Source organism: Pinus tabuliformis, chromosome 2_1 (assembly GCF_031772625.1).
Source record: "Pinus tabuliformis cultivar Carrire ecotype Pingquan chromosome 2_1, CPIR1, whole genome shotgun sequence".
Taxonomy (NCBI): Eukaryota; Viridiplantae; Streptophyta; class Pinopsida; order Pinales; family Pinaceae; genus Pinus; species Pinus tabuliformis.
This window is the reverse complement of record NC_142299.1, coordinates 777,345,415-777,364,828: the sequence shown is the minus strand read 5'-3', so window position 1 is coordinate 777,364,828 and position 19,414 is coordinate 777,345,415. Positions and strand designations below refer to the sequence as shown.

General features: G+C 38.3%; 1 pseudogene; it reads left to right on the top strand.

The window, feature by feature from the left end:
- The first annotated feature begins 506 nt into the window (after positions 1-506).
- On the top strand, positions 507-16,793 carry LOC149202880 (phosphatidylinositol transfer protein PDR16-like; annotated as a pseudogene).
- Positions 16,794-19,414: the final 2,621 nt, after the last annotated feature.

Below are 19,414 nucleotides of genomic sequence, written 5' to 3'. Positions count from 1 at the left end.
GTCCAGATGATTAACCAGACTGGACAATGGGTTGGCCTTGTTGAACATAAGGTTGACTGACTTGCCCAGAAGAGTAGCCTTGATGGACACCAAGTTGGCCTTGTTGGATGTAAGGTTGTCCCGGATTACCAGAAGGTTGCGCGAAATAGGTAAAAGATAGACCACCAGAAGCCGAAGGTTATCCCTGGAAGGGTTGTCCTTGTGGGCATCCAGGTTGCCCTGGATAAGACTGTCCGTAATATTACTGCCCATAGGAGGGTTGCGTGTAAGACAGCTGCCCCTTATAAGGTGGTCCTTTAAAATTCGCAGGAGATACTTGGCCACCGCCATAACCAGTGGTGCCCCAAGCAACAGATAACGGGACCGTAACCTCAACCGTAGGCTGAGAGGGTAAAGGTCCGCAGTGATAGATATGAGCCCCTCTAGAATCATAATAATGAAATGGATTTTGAGGATCCGGATTCTAAAGAGCATACAGATATTAATCGTATGCCCCCCCTATTGGAATGGAACCAGAAGAAGGTGGGGCACTTAGTGTAAGATCAACAACTCCAGATACAGATGCCGATGGGCCACTATTTGCCGACCCGGAAGAAGGTCCAGCAACAGTGGTCACAACTAAGGATGCAGTAACGGCACCAATAACGGTCGTTGAAGAAGCCACACAGACAGTTGGAATAGTCGGGACGGAAGTAACAGACACATTGTGAATTTGAGGCCTAAAAGACTCCGAGGTCAGAGTGACAGTGTGAGACCACATAGAACTCGTAAGGGAGGTCCTAGAACCCATCACATCCCTCAAAACCTTATAAATAGCATAAAGGCCATGTGACACCAAGAGGGGTGATACGAAAAGGTGTAGTTTCTGTTGAGACGGGAATTTCACCACTCGTCACAACAGATTCTTCACTTGTGACAAGGGATGTGTCCTCCATATCAGAAGAAGACATTGGGACCGAAAAACTAGGAGGAGTACCGGGAATATCTTCTTCGGAAGGCTCCTAAACGAGGTTCTAGTGAATATCGTAAGTCTCGTCCTCTGGAGCGCGAGAGTTAATCAGTTGGATACTCGGAATAACAGGGAGAGTATCACTGACAACCGGTACCTCAGGAGCAACAGAAGGAGGAGACCCTTGGTCACTTGGAACAGGAGAGGGGACCGGTGATTCCGCCAGGATTATGATTCAAAAACCCTAGGAAAACTAACGAGAAAGGACCCTACTCAAGCTAACGCAAACAAGATCTAACAGGGTAAATGTGAATCATGGCCAAATAAATTTTAAGACATAGGAACAGAACTTGACCTTTTCATCTTTAAAGAGTCGAGAAAAGGACAAAAAGATGACTCTAGTCACCTTTGAATATTTAATGAGCCTAAAGTGACAAGTGCTCAAATGTACATTTTCTTTTAAGGAGTTCGAAAAGGAATGAAAGTGGCTACTCTGGAGAACTAGGCAAAAGGTTTACCAGACAAATCCGTAAAACTGCATATACACCTTGGCAGTCATATGAAAACCAAGGACTTTCCATACGGCAGTCAATCTTCCCGAATGTTGTGTTCGATGTGTTACGGCTTGTAAGGTGGTAGACACGACTTCCTATGGATAAAGGATGATAACCTAGTGGGGTCTCCCAGCATATACTCGATGGTACATGGGAGCACAATTCTGTGCTAGACCACTATTGAGTCACAGAAGGAGGAATCACCCAACCTTGAGTGGAAACAAAAGTGACTAGGTTTAATGACACCACAGCACGTCTCTAGCCTAGACCTCTAAATAGTGTGCGTTATGTTCCAATGTGTTGTTAGATTTATTCAGTTCATTTTAGAGTTGATCTTGGATTATGTTCCAGTTTTCAGGCCTTACCATATGTATATAACAAATCCTAGGATGTAGCTAGAATGAATAAAATATCCTTTTTCTTCAATGAACACCTACCTACAGGAGGGTAGAGAGATCATTTCCAGACCAAGAAAACCAAGACAACAAAGGCAGTCACTCAATGCAAGTAGACATCAATTCCTAAAGTGCATGGATACTACTAATGAGAGATTTAAACATTCGCTTTCCAATATGTAAACTTGAAATGCAAATTCACTTTCACTTTCGTATACTAAATGAATGCAATTATTTTGATTTTGATGTCTTTTAAATCTAGAAGAAACAAATAAGAAACAAGAAAGTGTGGAAAAACGGTTGATCCAAACAATTGTGATCTATGTCCAGTAGTGAAGAGAAATCGAATCAATGCCAAAGATTGGTTCAATAACAGTTACTAAACAATCAACCAAAAACAAGTAAAGGGGAAGGCTCAACCAAACCGACAAGAAGCTGCAAACGAACCTTGAGCAATCAAGCAACCAAGCCAAACTAATCCAAGAGACTTGAAACAATGAGCTAGGTCACATAAGCAAAAAAGCAAGATTCATTCAACAAAGCTCACAAGAGAGTGCCTCAAACTATAAACAGTGAAAAACAAGTTATCAAACAAGTGAGAACAACAAGGGACCAGCAGGACTGATGGACTCAGGAGGCAGAATTGAGAAAATCAATTCTACAGCAATCAGCACGGGTAATACACAAGCAACAAGCGCTGATAAAGAACACACCGCAGCAACAGAGCGATGTCAACACGGAAGTACACGACTTTTCCGCGATGGTTTGATTTTCAAAACCGTCGCGACTGTTAGGCGTAATAACACGATGAACAGGATATCACAAAAGGGTGGACGCGATGACAACGCGATTGTTAAATTTAAAGCCGCGATGATGTTCAAAACAGTAACGGGCAAACCAAAACTCCCAAATCAAAAACAATCAAATCTTCAATCAAATAAGGGCATTTCCCAGATCAGGCCAGGAAACTCAGAAGACCAGTAACTAATCCCCAAAACTTCAAAGAGACCAAAACAAAAAATCAAGACAAGAGTAAACAAGAAGAGAAAAAAGGCCAAATATTCCCAGTGGAGTCGCCAATTTGTGATGTAGGAAAGTGTTCCCTCTGTGGACAGAGGCAACCCCTCTAGCCCTAGAGTGGGTCTAGTCACAAACGAGGACAAATCAACAATAATTTTCCTTAAACAATCATAGTTGGAGGCCTATCTCAACCGGTGGTTGATGGATTTCCATTGCGCTGCTCCAGCTTCCACTTCCTTCTCCTAATGAGTAATCAACCTGAAACAATGCAAAGGAAATACAACAAAGCACGTAACCGGAACAACAATGATCTATTTACTCACAAAATCAAGAAGTCATGAGCTATCAGGTACATTACATACAAGACATAGGAAAACATCATTGATTGCATTAATAATGAAATGAGAGTAAGCTTACAACCAAAGTCTTGACGTCACAAGCCTTCTCAGAGGGATCCAGCTAGCATGTTCCTCAAGCATTCACTCTTTGAAGATGGATCTCCCAACATGCAAGTCTCTCTCACTCACAATTTTTACACAAGATTAAGGGCACTTGACAACTTTCCACAAGCTATCAACAATCCCACACTTGTCACACTCACACCAGCTATCTAGCAAACTCACAAACACTAACAACACTGCTCAACTAGCCAACTATCAGAAACTATCCAAAAACTAGCAGTGCATAGCAATGGTGAGAGTTTAAATAGGAGAAGGAGTCTCCATGAAAGGTGGATGAGTGAGCTTATCTCCAAAGAAGGTAGCACAAATGACGGAACAGCCATGCCAGAGAAAGGAGGGCGATACAAACTATGCCAACAACCAGGTCTGGAGTCATCTGGAAGGCTGACTGTTGGAACAAATTCACCCAATCTGGATCATCACAGGGGCATAACTGATCTTCTCCGCTGACATTGCTATTGAATAACGTAGCTAGTCAGGTCATTGTTGAAGATCACAAGCAACCTCGCACTGGCACATAAAATCGGCCCATCGTGGGAATCAAGTGTACTTCCGTGATGGCAGCGCTTCTGGACTGTTTAGGAGCGCCCTTTAGCATGTTTATTTAGCCAACAAACGCGATGAGGCAGATAACTTAGGAAAAAGTGGGTCATTTGGCAACATCAGAGAACATTTGTCTAATATGAGCATGTATGACTTGGACACATGACACAGTAGGAAGACTGGAGTGAAGACAGTGACAAATTACTGTGTAACATGCTCTATAGAGCACTTAGGCTTCCTTTCACATGCACTAGGCGAGATTGAGCAAAATTCACATAGGGTTTAGGGAATATTCTTATCTTTTGGAGTCATCTAGAAGATTCCCTCACTTATCAACTCCTATGAGCTCGAAAATGGATGAGGAATGAGTTAAGGAGCATCCTATCCTCTCATCCCTTCCTCCATGGAACTAATTCTAAGTATGGAAGGCCATTCAATGCCACCGTTTATGACAAAACCTCCTTCATCTTCCTATAAATTGACCACTCATCTACGTGATCAAGGGCTGGATTATGTTGAATTGTAAGGAGATAATGTTGCTATGAGATTTGGCTTTGAAGCAAGTATTGTAATGCTACAAGTTTTTCATGTTTTTGATGTGATGTGGATGGGATCCAAGCTGGAGGAATGGCTTTGAATCACACACTAATGGTTGTAATTCCTTCTTCTATTCAACAAAGTGTTTGAACCTTTCTCCCATATGTTTGTATTGTTTTATAATGCTTATATGTGTGAATTGTATTTGATTCCTTTCACTTATATTCAATAGATATTTTTTTTTTATCGATTCTTTGTTTTCTATTGTGTTTACAGGTACTTCTCAAGCATATTAAGTACGGGAAGGAATGACAGGATCGATACAAAGGAGATGAGAGGAAAGCGGAACTACAAGTAGGTATTCTCATCTTCTCATCTTATCTATTGCTTATAGGAAAAGACTAAAACACTTTAAATTGTTGTTCTAGATATAGCTACTTATCTAGGGAATTAGTATTTATCCATAGATACCAAATTCTCCAAAACATCGAGGGACTGCAGATTGAGAATCCTGATATAATCACCACTGAAAGCGAAATAGGTAAATATTGGTACGGAGGCAGAGCCCAAATTTGTGAATATTGGAGATTACTAGGATGATGCGACGGTAGATAAGGTCGCCGAATTTCTCCGCGAATACCAAGATTTGTTCCCTACCAATTTCACGGAGTTAAAGGGGATACTAGGAGACCTGGGCATTATGAAGATCACGTTAAAACCTGACGCAAAGCCGGTTAAGAAAAGACCTTACAATCTCAAACCGAAATATAAGGAGAAGGTTCGCTTAGAGCTAGACAAGATGCTCACGGAAAGCATCATTGAGCCTGTAGAAGAATTTGATTGGGTAAGCCCAATGGTGATGCAGGAAAAGAAGAAGAAGGATGAAAAAAGGATATGCATAGATCTCAGGAAGTTGAATGACGCTTGCGTACATGATCCATTTCCGACTCCATTCACTAATGAGGTATTGGATAATGTAGGTGGCCAGGAAACGTACTCCTTCACTGATGGGTTCTCTAGGTACCATCAGATCAAAATCACGCCTAAGGATAGAAGCAAGACGACCTTCGTGACTGAGTGGGGATGTTTTTAGTGCACTGTACTACCTTTCAAATTGAAGAATGTACCTGCGATTTTTTCGTGCGTAGTCATTGCTGAATTCAAAGAATTCATTCATAAGTTTCTGGAGGTGTACTTTGATGACTAGACTGTGTTTGGGCTGGTAAAACGCCATGTGGAAATTTTGCGTCTGATGCTATATACTTTTCGAGGATACCAGATTGCACTCAATCTGAAGAAATGCTTGTTTTGTGTTCCTTTTGGGACTCTGCTGGGTCATGTGGTTTGTAGACAGGGACTAATGATAGATCTTGTGAAGCTCGCAGTGATACTTAACTTGGAGGCGCCAAGGAGTGTGAAACAGTTGCGCGCAACATTAGTACATACTGTGTATTATAGGAAGTTTATCAAGGGCTATGCCAAGATCACCGCGCCTATGGAGAAGTTGTTGAAAAAGGGTGTCACGTTCTATTGGAACGAGGACTGCCATAAAAGCTTGGATGTATTAAAAGGAAAAATTCTCCCCCACCGATTTTAGTCTTCCTAGATTGGAAGAAGGAGTTTCATGTACATGTAGACACGTCATGTATAGTACTGGGAGTAGTGCTGACACAGGCTGGTGGAGGAGAATTGGACCATCCTATAGCATTCACAATCAGGAGGTTATCCAAAGCTGAGAAGAACTATTCCACCATCGAGCGCGAAGGGTTAGCCATGGTATACGTGCTCCAAAAGTTTAGACACTATTTGCTGGGTGCACATTTTAAGATGTATACGGATCATTCTGCATTGAAATACCTGATCAATAAGCCTGTGTTGGTGGGGAGAAACTCTAGCTAGTGTTATTGTTCTAGGAATATGATTTTGAGCTTATTGTGAATCCTAGATGACTGAACATGGGACCAAACCATCTATCACGCATCCAATCGGGGGAAGAGCCCACTAATTTGGAGGAAGGATTGCCTGACATGCATCTATTTGTAGTGCGCATCACGGATGGTCACTTTGAAGACGTCATAAACTTCCTAACAACGGGAACCGCCCTGGAAGGCTACACCGTCCAGCATAAGAAGGAGTTAGTGATGCACGCGGCAGACTTTTCTGTCATTGCCAGACATCTGTACAAAATGGGATCTGATGAAGTATTATAACTTTTGACACCTAATCATAGGGATTGGGTGAACAGATGTAATTAGTGTAAATAACAAATAGAGGAAATGGAGAGTCATCGAGAGATGAACTGAAAAGTCTCCCCTCTTGTATATAATAATGAACAACCTGAATGAATAGAATAATTACATTTGAGGAGTTACCTCCTGTTCTGACATGGTATTAGAGCCAACCCCATTTTTAGCATTTTCTACCCAGTAACTCCTATCTACTTCCATATTCCTTGCTCTATTCTTTATCCATTGAATGCATCCTGTTGTTAGTCATGAAGCTGGAAGCATTGAAGTGCTATGTGTTGGAATGGTTTGTAAACCATCTCTTGAAATCAGTGTGTTATTGAGCGAAAGATGTGAATGTCACGCTGGAGGATGATATGGCCATAGCCTCAACACTGCTTTGAGATCCTTTGAAGATCGATCAATGTGTTGAAGTGACGGAAAATTTTGATGCTACATGTGAAGCCCTATAAACCATGACTCTTGGGACTGCATTTGATAGAATTTTCATTTGCATTAGAGTGGTTGGTGAATCTGTTTGGATTGGGCTTGTTTGAGTCGCTTTGGGTGACGTTTTCTTAGCTGCGGCTTTATCCTTAGTCATTGAGCTTGCACTCTTTGGCTTAGGAGTAGGCTGAGGAGGATCGAGTTTATTTCTACTTCTAGTAATGACCAGCGATGCCTCTTGATCCTCTTCATCTGGTAGGATGAAATCCCACATACCTTGTACTTCTACGACTTCTTCTTCATCGATAGGCTCTTCATTAGAGATTTCCTCTTCTTCTTCTTCTAATTCAGCATTAGTAATATCATTGGGGGGATTTGAATCAGTTGAAGGGTTTCTTCTATAAGGCTTGTAAGGCTTTTTAGAAGAAGTCTCTGCTACTTGTTTCTTTATGTCAACCATTTTGTTAGACATGGTTTTCAAAACTTTCTGCAATCCCTCTAAATCAAATGGGTATTTGGGTTGTTTTTTCTTTGGATCTTCTTTGAAAGGAACCTTCTTAGATTTATGTTCTTCAACGGTGTTTTTCTTTTCTGAGGCTATGATACGTTTCTCTATGGCTATTGCTTCCTTCATATTGTCAGCTAAAGTTGTTTTGTTAGCTCTATCAATGAAGATTGCTATGTTTGATGGTAAAGCAGAGATGTACCATTCACTTCACACTTTTTCACTAGGTTTGGAAGTGGTGGGGATTTTTTTCAACAGTTTATTAAAACGCGAGTTAAAATCTTTGATAGGTTCCTTTGACTCAGCCCTAAGGTTAGACAGGTCATTGATTAGTGTCGCAGTGGACCTGTAATCACCAAACTTAGTCAAGAATTGTTCTTGGAAAATATCCCAACTAGTAATAGACCCAGATGGTAATGAGAAATACCATGATCTGGCTGTTCCTTGCAAAGTGTAAGGAAAAATCCAAATGACAACGTCTTCATTAGTAACTCCATTGAGATTTATAGATAACATAAATTTGTTTATATGTTCTTCTGCTAGCATGCCTGCTTCAGGATTAAACTTAGGCAGCCATTTTTCAGGATGGGCCGGTAATTGACTCAAGGACGTAGGCATTAAGACTACCCCTGGGTTATTCCATGGCATTTGGACCATCGTTGAACTGCTAACAGAGGAAAGCGCAGAAGATGATCCCTGCGGTTGGGAAGATGAGGATATTACAGTTCCAGATGATTGAGAAGGAGATGTTGAAGTTCGATTGGTCTGGTGGACAATAATCTGAAGTGGAGGGGTGGATGGTTGACTTCGCGGTGGAGAGGTTGAGATGGATGATGATGATGAAAGAGTATCGCTATCAGACCCTTTAGGTGATTTCCTTGCTCTCTTCCTTGTAGGTAGAGGTAACTCGGTTCGCTCAATACCAAACTTTTCGCTCTTTAATCTAGTGAGAGGATGAGCACGGTTATATTGCGAAGTCACACTGCCTTGAGATTTATCAGATCTTTGAGGTGATATAGAAAACCGCTGAAGTTTATAAATCAAATATTCAACTTCAGGAGGTTCAATAGTAGATTTCTCTGAAATGTCAGGGTTTGTGGGATTGGTTGTTGTTCTTTCAACTTCTTGCTCAAGATTTAAAGATTCTAAGTGCAATGGAGAAGTCGGGGGAGATGGTGAGGGTTATTTACTCTCATAATGGTATTTAGATTTAGACTTACTTGTCATTCATAGTTTGGGGCCCTCCTTCTAGCGCCAAATATGTTGAAGCCCCGAAAATTGGGTCTACAACAAGGGGGATACCCACCCAGTCCGGACCTTGGTTAGCAGCTCCTTTTCTGTTTGTTATAGTGGGTCCGACTAGGGATATGGGACCAGTTTCCCAATATGTCTGTGTGTGTGTTGAGAATTGATATTTCCTTTCTAATAACTTCTAAGTAAATGCTTTTATTCTAAATCTAATTTAACGACATGCAATTGTATTCTAATAAACAAAAATATCTAATTCTAAAACTACCCCGGGATTTGATCTTTCAATTATGCGATCTAAAATAGTTTCTACAACAATTGGTAATAAAGTTCATTCAATCGCTATAAGAAAAGAATTCAATAAAGATGAACTATTTTTTATAAAAAGTTAGCCAAAAATTTGTGAAAAACATATCGCATAATAAGTGACTCATATATTAAGCATAAATAAATATTTATCACCGTACAAAAGTGCCAAATGGTAACTCAAGCATTTAAGCATTCATACATAAATAGCTAAACATGAATATCACCATAACACATAAGCAGAATTTGTTAAGAGATAAAAGTACCATTTATAACTAGTTCTACTCATGAGATCCAGCAATAATGATCTATCTCTTCTTAATCCAACATCCACTAAGAGTACAAAAGTGCAACATCAGTAGTAGATATTAAATGCAGATATCAATAAATCTTGTTCCATTCATTCATCAAAACCTCCTCGGAGGGTGCAAAAGTGCATGTTATGAGGACAAGTTTTCGATAAATTTCTGGACCCTTCTCTAAATGCATGAGAAGGGTTTAAATACTACTAGCTAAATCTAAAATTAATTTATTACAAAAATGTAGGATGCGGTTTAAATGACCGTCCTCATTTCAGGCAAAAATAAAGCAAAATTAAAACTAAAACTAATTCTAAAACTAAAACTAATAAATAACTATCTATCTATTCCTTGTAGTCGCAAGCATTCAGCATTTTCTTGAGGAGAGTTGGTTGGCCGACTTCCGACTTTAGCTTTCCTGCGAAAACGGAATCGGTAAGACCTGGCGCCATCTTCTCGACAGAATTAATGATACATTTGAGATTCATGCACTGGCTGTGTGTTTTTACCAAGTATGTCCAGTAAGAATCCTAATTCAACTTGGTTAACCCTTTGATGGACTCTGCTTTGTCTTGAGCCTTCTGTCTCCAGCTTGTTTGTAGATGTTGTACGTTTGGTAGATATTTACATACTATTTGAAGATAAATACCACTGGCTTTGAGTTCAAGTTTTACCTTCCACCTTTAGCACTTTTTTCCTACAAATTTCTGAGCTTACAGGAAACTGAGCAATTAGAGGCTCTCGATTTTAAGAGGTTTTGCCTGGTGATGCACGATTAGCACTAGGCACTAATCACGCATCGGAAACTACCTTGGTTTCTTGTTCCGGGCTTCCCTAATGCTACTTTTTGCCTCTTGCGTGCTTTTAAATATAAACCTTAAATTTTGTGGAAAGAATGACTTCATACGTTCTTGGTTCTAAGTCTTAAATTGTTCATTCGTGATATCAACACTATCCAGTACCCATTTGACCATGTCCGTGTATGGAAGAATTTTGGGCCTCACCGCTATCTGGTGCAAGAAAGAACATGCTAGTTCTGTAATAAGATGCCTCAGATGACCCGTGTGAGCCAACAGTAGCTGTAACCTCCATTACCATGGGATTTTCTTCCTCAAGTAAACTGTACATGCCTTCCGAAGTAGTAATACCGGCATCTCTGTTACAGGTGGTGTCTGTGTACAAGGGTGCCATCTCTTTATCTTCAGAACTTGGAGCTTTACCGTCCTTTCCCATAATATCCTGAACGCTGCTATGTACACTTCTCTGCTTTTTGCTCTTGCAGTTTGCAAATGAGGCAAGAATAATGATAAGAAAAAAGGTGACGGCAAAGCTTTAAATGCCGAAAACATATAAAATATATCACCTTACGTGAAATGGCTCTTCGATCAGATCAAAACCATATTTCATTAATGATTGCCAACTAACTCATTAATTAACATTAACGCGCATAACTGGGCATCGATTTATGAAAAACTCTTTCTCGAACAACGAGCCCTACAGATCTGTGATAAGGCAATTTTGCGATTTGCTTCGCAATATCGCAAATCCGTTACAATGTGTTTTCTGCGAAATACGATTTGCAAGATGCGCCATCACATATCGGTGGTTTAAGGAATTTCAACGTAAGTTATGTTTGAGGCATGCGATGTGATGAGGGTCTTTTGATGCATGATTTCGCATTGCGATTTCACACTTTTAGAATTCCACTTGTAGGAAGGCATCCATTACCATTTTTGCGATGCAACACACTTTAAGGAGTGATTTTATTCTAACTTATCATAAAACTTAAGTCTTTTTAGATTTTTCGAGGGTATTCTCCTAAGTTTATGATAGTAAGTTTTATTGAAAAAAGAAATACAAGCATTAATTGATTTTTTAAATTTTTGAATAATTCCTCACTTATTTAGTATTAGTGATAAAACTAAATAAAAAGGGCGGTTGTTGCTGGCCAAACAATTGGTGATTCACTTGGAAGAACGAGTTATCTCTGCTTTTCTTTTGAATTTTCTATACTTCCAAAACAGAAATTTTTCTAGAATATCAAACTTTACTATAGAAAGATAAAGTACACCATGCTTTCAGCCGTCAATGATAGTTTGTTTCTTCTTTGTCAACTTTGTTTATTTACTTCCTAGAGCTAGTCATTGTATCTACATCAGTGACTACTTAGTTTATAAAGATAAAAACAAAGGCTTCTCTGTAAATCAGTTTTAAATATGCTCATTTGTCATAGGTAGACCCTCTGCTGCCAGCAAGCATTTATAGCCTCAACAGGGTTACCTGTTATCCAACAATGATCCTGTATCCTACTTAGAGAAATATACGATTTTCAAAGGGAAATCCATATTCATACTTATTGCTTCTTTATTTTCTTTTAATCCTTAAAGAACAATGCCTTGGTTTGGTAGCCAAATTATGACAGTGCCACTCACTTGATTTGTAACTTTGCTGAACAAGATGGCTCGTGATGAGACCCCTTGTCTTTTGATTGCAACAATCTCGAGTCATTGCCCTGTTGTGGTATGCAATTTTGGAAAAGTCAGCAAGCTATAATATCTATGATCATGATAAGTCGGCTCGTGATGAGACCTCTTATTCTTTAAGTTTTAAAGTGTATCATTGGATTATTCCTTGAAGCTCGTGATTCCCTAGGTGGGAAGGAAGTCATTGTTTCCTTAAGAATAGCTTTGGACGACAATGGTAGAGTTTTTGGAAAGAGTTTTTCTACAGAGAATCTTCGTTTTGTTATTGATACCTTTCATTTGACGGATATAACACAAATTCTCACTAAAGGTCGTTTTTTATCAAAATTTACAAGGTTGAAACTAGTATCATTTTCAGGCTTATAGCCTTTGACTGTATCTTTCAATAATAATGACCAATCTTCTAAATCATTTCTATTTATACAAGTGAAAAAACAAAATCTAAAAGAAATACTTGTCTTTTTCGTGAATTCCAAATGTAATCATTTACAACTGGTTTTATTATGAAAATAAAGGAAAAACTAATCTACAAAAATAGAAGAATGATCTCCTATGGAAAGTACTTTTGAGGATAAGCCCATTAACGGGTAAAGATTCTCTTTTTCCTCTTAAATCCTGTAACATAAAAGTAGATGGACCTACGATTTCTGCGATTTGGAAAGGGCCAAGCCACATTCGTTGAAACTTTGTATGTTTGCCCTTTTCCTCATGAGCCTTTTCCCATTTTAAAACTAGATCCCCTATCTGAAAGTCCTTTCTGGATATCATGTTTGAATCAAAAGAAGCTTTTACTAATGCTTGGTGATGCGCATGAGTTATTTTAGCCTGTTCTCTTTGCTCTTCTAGCTTAAGGATTTGCAGTTGCCTTATTTGTAACAAAGAAGTTGGTGCTTCATCTATATATTGAACTAAGGCCAAAGAGGGAATTTCTAGATGAGTTGGAAGAACCACTACTTTCCCATAAACTAAATTAAAGGGAGAAGTGCCAATAGAGGCTTTCTGCATTATTCGGTCTGCCCATAAAGCATATATTAAAGACTTGTGCCAATTTTTGTGAGTTTGATCAATGGTTCGCTTAATGATTCTAATTAAGTTTTTATTCATAGATTCAGCTAACCCATTCCCCTGTGGGTAATAATTGGCAAAGTATTTAAGCTTAAAACCTCTTTTGAGTGCAAATTCAGTCATAGCATTGCTAGAAAAATATGATGCATTATCAAACATTAAAGCAGAGGGTAAACCAAGCCTGGTGATTATGAACTCATCTATGAAATCAATTATGTGTTCAGCATTAGCTGTCTTGAGAGTTCTACCCATTTTGTAAAATAATCTGTAGCTGTAAGGATATACCTATGCTGTTTAGAAGAATGAGGAACGATCTCACCTATTATATCCAATCCCCATTGATCAAAAGGTTGTTCAATGTTGACTGGTTGCAAAGGAAATGATGGTTTCTTTTGTCTCCCAGTAGCAGTTCGACAAACTTGACATTTCCTTACGTAGCTATGCGTGTCTTTGAATAGTGTGGGCCAGTAATAACCTGCACGGAGGATTTTATGTGCAGTAGCATCTCCAGCATAATGTCCACTTGCTGGTCCATCGTGGAGTTCCTGCAACACCTTTTCAACTTCAGATTTCTCAAGACATCTAATGAGAATGGAATCATAATTCATCCTAAAAAGTACATCGTTCACGAGATGATATTGCTTAGCCTTCAACCTTAGAGCTCTTTTCATTGTATAATCGAGGTTTGAAGGGGCATATCAGTTCTTTAGGTAAAATATGATATCAGCGTACAATGATTCAATATCGTTTAGGCTTACCTCATACATTTTTGCTTCTGAAGATGGTGTTATGGAAATAAGCGATGCTCCAGCCAGCATTTTACAAAAACCTTGACCTTTTACAATACTTTCTGGTTTAATTTCAACATCATATTCTTGTAATGCGGTAACCCAATTGGCTCTTTTCTCACCCACATCCTTCTGTACTAAGAGATTTCTTATCGCTGAAAATGGTACTATGATTTTTATATGGGTTTTAAGCAAAAAGGGTCTAAAATATTTCATCGCTTTGAAAACAGCATATGCTTGTTTCTCTACGTTTGAATAATTTAACTCAGCCCCTTGTAGATTTGAACTGAAAAAGCAATTGGGGCTTATGCCTTGTCTTGATTTTCTTGAGTGAGTATCGTAGCATATGATCTATCGGAGGCAAATGTATATAAAATGAAAGGATCAAAAAATTTGGAGTTCCTAAAGATGGAGCGTTAACAATCACTTGCTTGATCAGATTGAATGCTTCATATTCGTCTTGGCCCCATTTGAATATTGCATTCTTTCTAATCATTGCTTGTAAGGGAGATACGATTCTTGAAAAATCTAGAACAAATCTCTTTACAAAATTAATCTGGCCAAGGAAAGATTGCATAGCTTTTTTGTTGTGAGGCAAAGGTATTTCGAAAATTTCCTTGATTCTGTCGGGATCAATATGGATTCCAAATTTAGACACTATAAATCCAAGAAGTTTTCCTTCACTTAATGCAAAAAAGGACTTTTTTGGGTTAAGTGAAATTCCATACCTTTGACAACGTTGGAAGATCTGTTTTAAATCTCTAAGATGATTGCCTCGCTTCTTGGAATATACGGTTATATCATCCAGGTATATTACTACTGATTTGTTTACTAATCCCTTAAATGTGATTTCCATGGACCTTTGGAATGTGGCACTAGAATTGATCAGACCAAAGGCATATTTTGATATGCATAAGTACTCCATTTGGTTCTGAATGTGGTCTTTAATTGATCATCGGGATGGACCAAAACTTGGTTGTAGCCTGAGAAACCATCCAATAAGGACATTAATTTTGATCTTGCAACTGCCTGCAATATTTTCTCAGGAGGCAAAGGAAAATTATCCTTTTGGCAGGCTTTGTTAAGATTTCGAAAGTCAATGCAAATTCTAATGTCTCCGTTTTTCTTTCTAACATGAACCATATTGGAAACCCATTTAGAATGTCAAACGGGAAAAATGATTTTGGCTTTCAATAACTTATTAAGCTCAGATTTGATCTGGTTTTCTAGATTAGGATGGATCTTTCTCAGCTTCTGCTAGATAGGTTTTTCATCGTCTATCATTGGGATTGTATGTTGAATGATAGAAGTTTCGTAAGTCTTAATTTAGTCATAGTTCCAAGCAAAGACACTTTTGTATTGTTTCAAGAGACGAACATACGCTAATTTTTCTTCAGGAGCTAGGCCAAGGCCTAGGTTGATATTCTGTGGCTTGGTATCAGTTCCTAGATTTACTTATTCATAGTTCAGAGTTGAACTTTGAAGTTTTGAATTGGTAGATCTTTTAAATCTGTTATCACTCAAGAAAAAATATTTTAAATTCTGAACATCAATTTTTTAAATTTGTCAAAGGGTTGGTTTCAGTTTTGGGTCTAGTCTTTTCATCTGGTTTTAGAGTCTAAACAGTTTGAATAAGAGTCTTGTTAGTAAGTCAAAAGGGGTCAATTCTCTATTTTAGTCTATCATTGGTCTCATATCTCACATGAATATCATATGTCGAAACTCGTTTCAAAGCCGAAATTGTCTAGGTGATTTCGTAACGCAGAAACCTTGTCTAGGTGATTTCGTAGCGCAAAACATTGATTTTGCACTGGGCGCGCTACGAAATTGGGGATTTGTTCAGATCCATAACCAATCTCATCCAGCTGTCAAATTTATCAAAATCTGTTATCTTTCTACATCATCAGTTATCAGCGCATGCACTTTGCCTATCAATTCACCCGCTTATCCTCATCATTAGGTCATTAGGTGTCTTGGTACGCACAGGATGCAAGTTTCGAAAAGGAGCCGAGTGTTCACAATCATGATGATCTTTGGGTTCATACAGGGGAAGCAAATTAATAGGTTTTCAATTTAAATTCTTTGAAGATCAAGCGAGGCAACTTTCCTCATATATTTGTGAAGTCAAACTACACTATAGAGACTGTGGAGGCAGAGCGGATTTCTGTTGATCATGTTGCACACTTAAAACCCTCAGATGGAGATATAAAGACTGCAGAGTACTGGGAAATGGGAGATGAAGTCACTAAGATGAACGGATGAAGTTGCTGTAGAATGTGAAACTGGGAAATTATATAGGGCTAATTATCTCGATCTGTCTGGGAGAACTGTTCTTTTGATGAAGCCTGGAAAATAGAATACAATGTCTCAAGAAAATCAACTGTGCCACTTGGTTTATCTTATTGAGAATGCCATTATGAATTTGCCACCTGGCCAGGAACACATGGTTCGGCGAATCGACTTCAATGGGTGGTCATTGTCCAATTCTGCGCCCATTAAGACAGCTCGTGAAACTGCAAATGTTTTACAAAAGCACTATCCAGAACATTTGGCTATTGCCTTTCTGTATAACCCTCCAAGAATTTTTGAAACCTTTTGAAAGATTGTCAAGTACTTTCTTGATCCAAAGACATTCCAAAAGGTAAAATTTGTTTACCTGAAGAGTAGGGAAAGTACCAGATTTCTGGAAGAAGTTTTTGATATGGATACGCTTGAATCATCATTCGGAGGAAAGAATAATTACCAATATGACCATGGGGAATTCTCGAAACTTATGCAGCAAGATGGCTCAGCTGCTACTCAATTAGCTGCACATCTAACCGGAATTCACAGTGCCATAAAAATGCTTAACAGCCGTATTAGAGTTCTTCATCATTTCTTGTCAGCAATGCAAATAGGAAAGGATGCAGGGTGTTTCACTGCTGTATGGGAATTATATAAAGCACAAAGGAAGTACAAGACTGGTTAAGCTCAACATACAGTAACCTTGCTATGGTGGACTATCCATATCCAGCTAGTAATTTCAGGGCAGATAAAAAAGACAATTTAAATATAAGGAAGCCAAAGATAGCAAACTTTTGGTATTAAGCTGTGTTTTGGTGATTACACAGCAGTTTCGTAGCGCACTACGAAACTGCTGAAGATGATGCCTAATGCATAGCAGTTTCATAGCGCGCTACCAAACTGTTGTAGCTACATAATTAAAACTTAGTCAACCAATTTTGAGGGACCAAGGGAAAAATTTTGAAAAAGGAATTTCTTCAAAGGATCATGTAACAGGTGTCAACATTCAACAAGGGAAGAAACAGGTGGAGGAAACATATATTTGAACTTTAAAATTTTTTTTATAAAGTGATCATAGTTATACAGTTCATGATATTTTAGACATCTTGGAGGAGGTCTTGTCTTCACACATGGGAAACGACGTGGCACTCTAATACATTTTTGTATAATCAAAAAGAGAAGGACATGGTTCATTAGTTTCGAATATCTTTGAGGAAAACCAAAAGCAGATAAACAGGGGCAGTTTCCTACTTTTCAGGAGCAATTGAGAAGATGTGACATTAAGGGCAAGCAGGCAGCTACAAGCATCCACCACAGCTAAATTAAAAGAGACCACTTGTCAAAGAACGAGAATTGATTGTAATTAATGCTATGCTCAGCATGATGTAGAATTAGAATCCTAATTGTCTTAGGTCTCTTAAACTGCTAGTTAGCAGTCAGTTGTATTTATTAGTTAGTTTTAAAGGTTAATAGGTGTCATCATAGCAAGCAGAATTCGAGTTCCCCTCATGCTGGGGGAGGAATCTCAAGAATTCTATATATAGGAGAGAGAGCAATGTACCAAGGGTTGAAAAATGATTCAGAAAAGCTCTGATATTTGGCTTTATGTAAAGACTCTGTTTTAGTAATACAAGATTGGCTTTGCTTCTCAGGACTCAGGAGGGATTCGATATTCAGAATGCGTTGTATTGTTCTTTTCCCAATATTTGCAACAGTATGAATGTGTAATCACTTAGAACTCACTCATGGTGCTCTAATTTCCTGTATACATTCATAGACTGTGTGGTCCTATATGTTTCTGGTATGTTCTAAATGTGTTGAATCCTGAATGCCCTAACTTCTATGTAAGGTTGATACCATTGTTATACTGAAATGATGTTGACTCCATAAGCCCAATGGATAGTTTCTAATTGTGTTTCCACCACTCACATTTTACCTTTGTTTCACAAGAGTTAGCCATCTTATTCATTATCCAAATCTTTAATCTTGTGAGAGAGCCCTCTCAGGTTGGGGAGGCTAAGCCTCAGCCTAAAGTAGGTTTGAAATAGTTATTCAAAGTCTTCCTGGTCAGCAGCCTATCAGGGCCTGATTTTGAGATAACAGAATCGATCTTTCAAATCATATAGGTCTTCTAATTTTACTACTGATTTTGGCATAGCATTATTAGTGCTATCTTGTTGCAATTGTTTGTCATGTTGGTCTTCATCTATAATCTGATTATTGTAAGATCCCTCTAATGTGAGGAAGCTTACAATATCAGGATCATCATTGAAAATTCTCCAATTTGTAATGTTATCTGGAATCGAGGGTCTAAAAATTAATTCAATTGAGAATCTATCAGGGCTAAAGTCTTCTGAGGGAATAATCTTGGAAGCTATGTTTGCTAAGAGATTAGCACTAGCGTTTTGGAGTCTGGGAATTGATGAAATATTGAATGCTATAAAATGTTCAGTTAGATCTTTTACTAAAGATTGGTAATGCTTTAAATGACCTGATAGATAATGTATAGTATTCTGTACCTGTCTGATAACAATTTCAGAATCTCTGAAGACTTGTAGATATTTGATGTCTAATCCGATTGCTTTATATAATCCTTGGACTAAAGCCTCATATTTTGCAGTATTATTGGTGCAATCAAACTCGAGTCTACAATTTAGCATAGTTTTGTTTCCCTCTGGACTGATTAATACACATCCTTCTCCTGCTCCTGCTCCTTCATTAGACTTAGAACCGTCAAAAAATAACTTCCAAAATAAAGATTATTTACAGGACTATCTATAAAATTAATACATTTAGAATTATCTATTTGAGAAAAAATTTATACTTGAGATAAAAAAAAATGTTCTAAGTAAGGTGAAGTGTGAGCATTAAAATTTCCTGAGAAAGAATCAACAGAATAGTTGCCAATAATATTATTGATGTATGCTACCGGTTCATTTTCTCCTTCCAATTCTGTTACTATGTATTTCTGATGTCTTTTTCACTCAACCTTTATCTGATTTGGTTTACCATTGTAAGGGAGCCACATGTGCAACCAATTGGTTGCAAAGTATCCATGAAGTTTTTCTGACCAATCTCTGTTAAGAATTAAGCCATAAAATTCTGGAATATCTGCAACTAAAATATCGATAACTTGACATACCTTTGGATTACATGACAGCGTTATGCTAACCTGATTTAATTCGCTGATCACTTCAGCTTGCGACCTATCTAGCTGCACTATGCGCACAACAGATTTTTGAGGTTGAATGTTCAGCTTTGCACATATTGATTTAGGTAAGATATTGGATGAAGCTCCTAAATCAA